This window comes from Peromyscus maniculatus, chromosome 13 (genome assembly GCF_049852395.1).
Source record: "Peromyscus maniculatus bairdii isolate BWxNUB_F1_BW_parent chromosome 13, HU_Pman_BW_mat_3.1, whole genome shotgun sequence".
NCBI lineage: Eukaryota > Metazoa > Chordata > Mammalia > Rodentia > Cricetidae > Peromyscus > Peromyscus maniculatus.
The window spans coordinates 40,093,673-40,101,029 of NC_134864.1; the positions used below are offsets into that span (position 1 = coordinate 40,093,673).

The window sequence follows — 7,357 nt, forward strand, 5'->3', positions numbered from 1 at the left end:
GGAAAGCATAGTCTAAAGGGAAGGTAGACATTAAAAGGGAAGCTGTTCCTGGGGAGTAGAAAGAGTATTTGCAACAAAATATAAGCCACTGATTTCAGAGTTGACATTTGACTTAGCAGAGGTGCCAGCTCAGTGTCACACACTTGTCCTGCTCGCCCATCCCACTTGCCTGCCATTATAATCTTCTCCTTTACAATCCCCCTCTTCCTCATAATTCCTCTCCTTACTCCAGGTGTGTGTGTGTGTGTGTGTGTGTGTGTGTATACCTTTTGCCACTTTCTCATCAACTCAATGTTATCCAAGCTCCTGGGTGACATAGGAAAGAGGGCGCTATCACATCTAGATTTTCTGGGAAACAGCAGGTTTCAAATATTCTGCTTCTGGGTTCTCATCTACACACCACTACTCCTCAGCCTCCATGTTCTGATTTGGGGGTTGAGTATGTGAGAGATTTCACAAGATTAGGTTACCTCCCCAAAATGCTTGGGAAGGGGCTTGGTGAGAGATGGCTCAGTGGAGAAAGTGACTTGCTCTGCCAAGCCTAACCACCTGGGTTTGATACCCAAGACCCACATGGTCGTAGGTGAGAATTAACTCCTAAAGTTGACTTCACACACACACACACACACACACACACACACACACACACTGGACAAATGTAAAATAAATAAATAAAAAGAGTTCTTGGATGGTAGCTCTTGGAGAGAACATAGGACTTCGATTAGATCCAGAGAGGTAGCAGACGGGGCTTTGGCACAGGAACTGTCCATCTACTTTGGTAATTCCTATGTCGGCAAAGACGCTGGCCCTTCCCCCACACTTGTCTATTATTAACAGATCCAGAAACCTGATCAGGGCAGCTGCAGAGGGACTTTCTGGGAACCATGCCCAGGGAAGGCCTAAATTGGAATGAAGCAGCTGGCAGAGGGAGACCCAAACACCATACTCTTAGTCTTCCACCCATGTCTGCCTGGACTCCCCTCTTAAGACTTCCCCATACCTAAACACTTCTACTGTTCGGGACGTTCAGGCTGGGGAATCTGAGTGCCCTTCCCCAACCTGCTCAACTGAACTCACATTTCTAAAATAAAGCATCTTTTTGTACTCAAAAGGTAAACTCAAGATATTAGACTGCAGGGCTGGGAAGATGGCTCCGTCAGCAAGACGCTTGCTGAGCAAGCGCGAGGACCTGAGGTCAGATCCTCAGAATTTACCCAAAAAGCCCGGTCCCGAGGAACAGACCTGCAATGCCAGTGCTGAGGAGGCGGAGACAGGGTGATCTCTGGGGCTTGCTGCAGAGCTAGTTTATCCCAGTCAATGAGCTCTAATATCAGTGAGAGATCTTACCCTAACAAAGAAGGTGGGGTCTGGGAGTCGGCCCTAGGGTAAAGCACTTGCCTCAAAAGCCTGGTGACCTGAGTTTGAATCCCCAGAGCTCGTATAATTTGGGAAGGTGCTCAGGACTGAATTCTAGCGCTTCGGTGGTGAGATGGGAGGTGGAGAGAGACTCCCGAAGAAGCTCATGGGCCAGCTAGCCTGGTGTACACAGGAGCAAACATCAAAGGTGTCTTAAACGAGGTGGATAGTGAGAACGGACACCAGAGGTTCTCCCACCTTCACACCTGTGCTTATACTCACACACATGAATCTGCATCCCGGAGCACACGCGCGCGCGCACACACAAAGGGGGTGGGTTGGGAAGTGGCACCATCAGTAAAGCGCTTGACCTGCAGGCATTCATGAGGACCTTCATCCAGATTCTCTAGTACCCATGGAAAAGGCAGGCATGCTAGCTCACATTTGTAATCCTACAGCTGTGGAAGCAGAGGCAGGCAAGATTCCAGTAGCTCACTGCTCAACTAATCTAGCTGAAAGGATGAGCTACAGATTTAGTGAGAGTCTGTCTCAAAAGACAGGGTACAACTCGCAAGATGGCACTTGCTCCCAAGACTGACGGTGAGTTCGGTACCTAGGAACCCACACAGTAGAAGGAGAGAATCAATGTCCACACCATGGTCACATGTGCCCATGCACATTCTCACACAGACACACATGTATAATTTTCTAAAAATACGGTAGACAGTGATGGAGGAAGATATCTAATATTGACCTCTGGCTCCCACAGACACAAGCAAATATGAGCATGCAAGCCTAATATACAAGTGGTTGTATTCACGTGTGTGTGTGCGCGCACACGCACACACACACACACACACACACACACACACACGGGGGGGGTGGAGATTGAGATTCCATCTGAGAAATCACTGTAAAGACTACCTGTAAAAGCCAGTATACACAACTTCAGAAGACCAGAGAACCTCTAACTACTCCTCTATTCCAGCAACATTATATCCCAGTACTATGATTTTATTAAGTGGGGGGTTGGAAGCCTACAGGAGGTATAAAAAAAATAAAAATCCCAGAGAACCAGATGATAGTTGGTAAAATACGCAGTATATGGTATAATATTCCAAACTGATTCAAAACTTCAGAAAAGGCCATTAAAATAAGATATGTGCATGCTATTTTTATGAGAGTCCTGTCTACAAAAAGGTTAAAGAAACCTGGAAGTAAAAAAGGCTAATTTCATTTTTAGTCAAGATTACCTTGGCCGTTTGGGTAAATGTTTAGAATCACTTATCAGTTTTCACAATAAACCTGGCGTGGTTTTTCTTAGAATTGAGTTGAACCAGCAAGCAGGTCAACTGCTTGTATGTATATGTCTGTGTGAAGGTGTCAGATCCCCTGGAACTAGAGTTGTACACCATTGAGAACTGCCATGTGGGTGCTGGGAATTGAACCTGGTTCCTCTGGAAGGGCCAGTGCTCTTAACCGCTGAGCCATCTCTCCAGTTCCCATTCATCTCTCAAAGAATGTTCACTTTTGGTGTAAAGGCACTCTGCATCATCTGGTGTCCTTGTAGGTATAATTTATTTCTTTTCTATTTATTTTTAAAATTTTAAAGGTTTATTATTTTAAATTATGTATAGTATTTTAATTATGTGGAGTATTTGAACCCCTGGAGCTTGAATTAAGGATGTTTGTGAGCTGCCATGTAAAGTGTGGGAGTTGAACCCAGGTCCTCAGCAAAAGTAATGAGCACTCTTTCTTTCTTAAAAAATATATTATTTGAGCTGGGCATGGTAGCTCACTCCTTTAATCCTAGCACTCCAGAAACAGAGGCAGGCAGATCTCTGAATCTGAGGCCAGCCTGGTCTACAAATCAAGTTCTAGGACATCCAGGGCTACCCAGAGAAACCCTGTCTCGGAAAACCTCTCTCTGTCTCTGTCTCTCTGGTTTTAATTTTATGGGTATGAGTTGCCTGCATGTATGTCTGTGTACCATGTGCATGCTTGGTGCCCCAGGACGTCAGTTCTCCTGGCACTGGAGTTACGGATGGTTGTGGGACACCACATGCATGAGTGCTGGGAATCAAATCCAGGTCCTTCAGAAGATCACTGCTGAGCCATCTCTCATCCTGCAACACATTCTCTTAACTGCTGAGCCTTCTTTCTAGTATCATTTATTTACATTGGAGATATGGTAGCTCATATTTGAGGGTGGCCTCAAACTACTTACGTAGCCAAGAATGACTTGGAACTTCTGATTCTCCTGCTTCTACTCCTTGTATACTAAGATTACAAGTATGTGCTACCACATTCAGCTTGTTAGACGTATAATTTTTGTAGCCACAATTCCTTTTCTAAACAAAATGTTTTTCATTTTATGCATGTGAATGTTCTGTCTGCATGTACGTAGTTCCAACATGTGCATGCCTGTGTCCTAGGAGGTCAAAAGAGGGCATCATATATCCTGGAATGGAGTTATGAGTAGTTGTGAGTCACCATGTTCATTGCTAGGAACTGAACCCAGGTCCTCTGGAAGCATAGTCAGGGCTCTTAACTACCGAGTCATCTCTCCAAAGCCATAATATAATGTTTTGATTTTTCCAGACAATTTCTCTGTAAACAGCTCTAGTTGTCCTGGAACTCACTCTGTAGACCAGGTTGACCTCAAACTCACAAGAGATCCACCTGGCTAGGAACTGGACATCCTTGTTTCTTTCCTCATCTCAGGGGAAATGATTATTTCTTTTTAGACAGGGTCTCATGTAACAGAGGAGGAACTCTTGGAGCCCTCTACCTCTATCTCCCTAATGTTGGGATCATAGGTGTGTGCTTGGTTTACGGAAAATGCTTTCAACATTTTCTTGAGAGGTTTGATGTAGTTTTTTTTTTTTTTTCCCCTCCGAGACAGGGTTTCTCTGTGTAGCTTTGTGCCTTCCCTGGAACTCACTTGGTAGCCCAGGCTGGCTCTGCCTCCTGAGTGCTGGGATTAAAGGCGTGAGCCACCACTGCCCGGCTTTGATGTAGTTTTGTTGATACTTTTTCTTAGATTAAGGATTGACCTTTAGAATCCAGGTTTTCTAAATTAGTTCTTCTCTCTTCGGCTCCTCTTCTTTGTGCTGGGTGGGGACAGAACTCACAGCCTTATGCGTGCTAAGCACATGCTCTACTACTGAGCTATAGTCCTAGCTAAACTCAAACTCTGTAAGTACTAAGGATGACCCTGAACTTCTGAACCTCCGGCCACCATTGTCTGAATGTTGAGATTATAGATGTGTGCAATTCTGTTACTTTAAAATACATTATTTTTGAGATAGGGTAGCTCAGGCTGGCTTTGAACTCAAGGATCTGGCTGCCTCTGCCTCCCGAGTGCTGAGATTAAAGGTGTGTACAACCATATAATTAAAAAAAAAAAAGTCATGGATAGGTGTTAGATGTTTTTTCATCTAGATGATTTTCTCCTGTTGTGAACTACACTGGCTCTCAGACCGAATCAACCTGTTTTTCAATGAACTGGTTAATCTGATACATTATTTTTATGCATTGCAAGATTTGATTGTTTTTGTAGGGCGATTTCTTTCTTGTGGTGCCATAGTTCAAATTTAAGGTCTCAAGTATGCACTTAATCACTGAGATATACCCCTCGCTTCCTTATTTTTCAGTTAAAAACCCACATTTATTCTTATGTATATGGGTGATTTGCTTGCATGTATGTCTGTGTACCACTTGCATGACTGCTTGTAGAGGCCAGAAGTGGGTGTCAGACCCCCTGGAAATTGAATTACATACAGACAGTTCAGGGCTGCTATGTGGGTGTTGGGAATCAAACCCATGTCCTTGGAAAAGCAACCAGTGCTCTTAACCACCGAGCCATCTCTCCAGCCTTACTCAGTTTTTGATTAAGTCTGTAGCCAATACAATACATTAAGACATGGCTGACCTTGAACTCACAGCATTCACCGCCTCAGCTCTCAGTTGGCATTCTAAGACACTGGCCCTCACAACTGGGTACAGTAGCACATGCCTACCACCCCAGAATTTGGGAAGCTGGGGCAGGAGAACCACAAATGAGGACTAGACTGAGCTACAGGTGATCCTTTGAATTTTACATCTACATTCATGGCAGAAGTCGGTCCCTAGTATTCCTTGGAATGTTCTTGAGATTTTGGTGGATGGGTGCTACTTCAAAATGAATTGATATCTACTCCTTTGTTCTGTTCATAAAATTTACCCTACTGGTGATTTTTAAGATGTGTAGTGTGTGGTAGCTGGTTGTGTGTACACCTGCACTTGCCCTTGTGAACGCGTGTAGTCTGACACTGGGTGTTTGCTCTCTCCTTTTAAAAATGTGTTATGTTTGTGTGGGTACATATGTCATAATCCATGTTTGAAGCTCACATGACAAATCTGTGTTCTTTTCTTCTATCTTTACATGGATTCTGGGGATCAAACTAGGGCCATTTCACCAGCTCCAGCTTACTTTTTAAGATTCTGTCACTGAACCTGGAGTTCAGTATTTTGGCTAAACTAGAGAAGCAGGAAGCCCCCAGAATCCACCTGTCTCTGACTCCCTAGTGCTGGAGTTATACATGCACACTGTCCAGGGCTTTCATGTGTGTCTAGGTTTGGGCCACATTTGTGTAGTGTTTTGGCTGAGTACATGGTACTGGATGGTATTTAAAAAAAAAAAAAAAAAGGGCTGGGCAAGCCAGTTAATGTTCTCCCACGGCTTCTGCTTCAGTTCCTGACTCCAGGTTCCTTACCTTGATGAGAGACTATGATCTGTAAGGGGAAATAAAGCCCTTTCTCCCCAAGTTGCTTTTGGTCACAAAACAGAAACAAATACTAACAGAAACAAAATAGTTTTGTTTTAATAGAAACAAAACTAAGACAGAGCAAGCACTTGACCTACTGAGGCATCTCCCAGCCCCCAGTGCAAACCTCATCCCATACCTAAAATCATATATTGAAAAATTCTCATCAGTCTGTTAGAGGTTAAGTTCACTGATATTTCCAAAGTAGATTTGTTTGACCCCCACCCCCCCCTTAACTGGCTTTTGCTTTTATTCTTATAGTTTGCCGGTCTCTGTATTAACATGAAGTCAGTGATTTTCATTTTTTGTTTTCAAGACAAGAGTCTCTTTGTGCAGTCTTGGCTGGCCTGGAACTCACTCTGTAGGCCAGGCTGGCCTTGAACTTAGATCCACCTGTCTCTGTCCCTCCCCCCCATCAGTGCTGGGATTAAAGGCGTGCGCCACCACTGCCCAGCTGAAGTCAGTGATTTTTCTTTCTTTCTTTCTTTTTTTTTTAAAAAGATTTATTTATTTAGAAGAGGGCATCAGGTCTCATTACAGATGGTTGTGAGCCACCATATGGGTGTTGGGAATTGAACTCAGGACCTCCGAAAGAGCAGCCAGTGTTCTTAACCTCTGAGCCATCTCTCCAGCCCAGATTAATTTATCACATATACAGTGTTCTGCCTGTATGTATGTCTACAAACCAGAAGAGAGCACCAGATTTCACTACAGATGGTTATGAGCCACCATGTGGTTGCTGGGAATTGAACTCAGGACCTCTGGAAGAACAGCCAGTGCTCTTAACCTCCGAGCCATCTCTCCAGCCCCGAAGTCAGTGATTTTCAGATTTTCACCTGTGACGTGTGAACTGAGGTTATATATTAATTTCAGTACATTATCTGTCTGTCTGCATGTGTGGGCAGTACAGACCAGTGCTTTAGTTGAGGTCAAAGCATTACTTGCTGGAGTCAGTTCTCTCCCATTATGAGTCCTAGGGACTGAATCCATTAGGCTTGGTGACAAGCTTCCTCCAGTGAGCTTTTCACTTGCCCATTATGTTTCTGGAGTTTTTTGTTTTGTTTTCCAAGACAGGGTCTCATTATGTAGCTCTGACTGTTCTGGAACTATGTAAATTAGGCTGGTCTCAAACTCAGAGATCCCCCTGGCCTGCCTCCCAAATGCTAGGATTATCTGTACTAAATTAGCCTAAA

The 7,357-nt window shown here is 44.1% G+C and overlaps 1 protein-coding gene across 15 annotated transcripts in view; it reads left to right on the forward strand.

The window, feature by feature from the left end:
- The window catches only part of Usp37 (ubiquitin specific peptidase 37), a 101,647-nt gene that overhangs the window by 4,092 nt on the left and 90,198 nt on the right, over positions 1-7,357 (forward strand). The window lies entirely within an intron of this gene.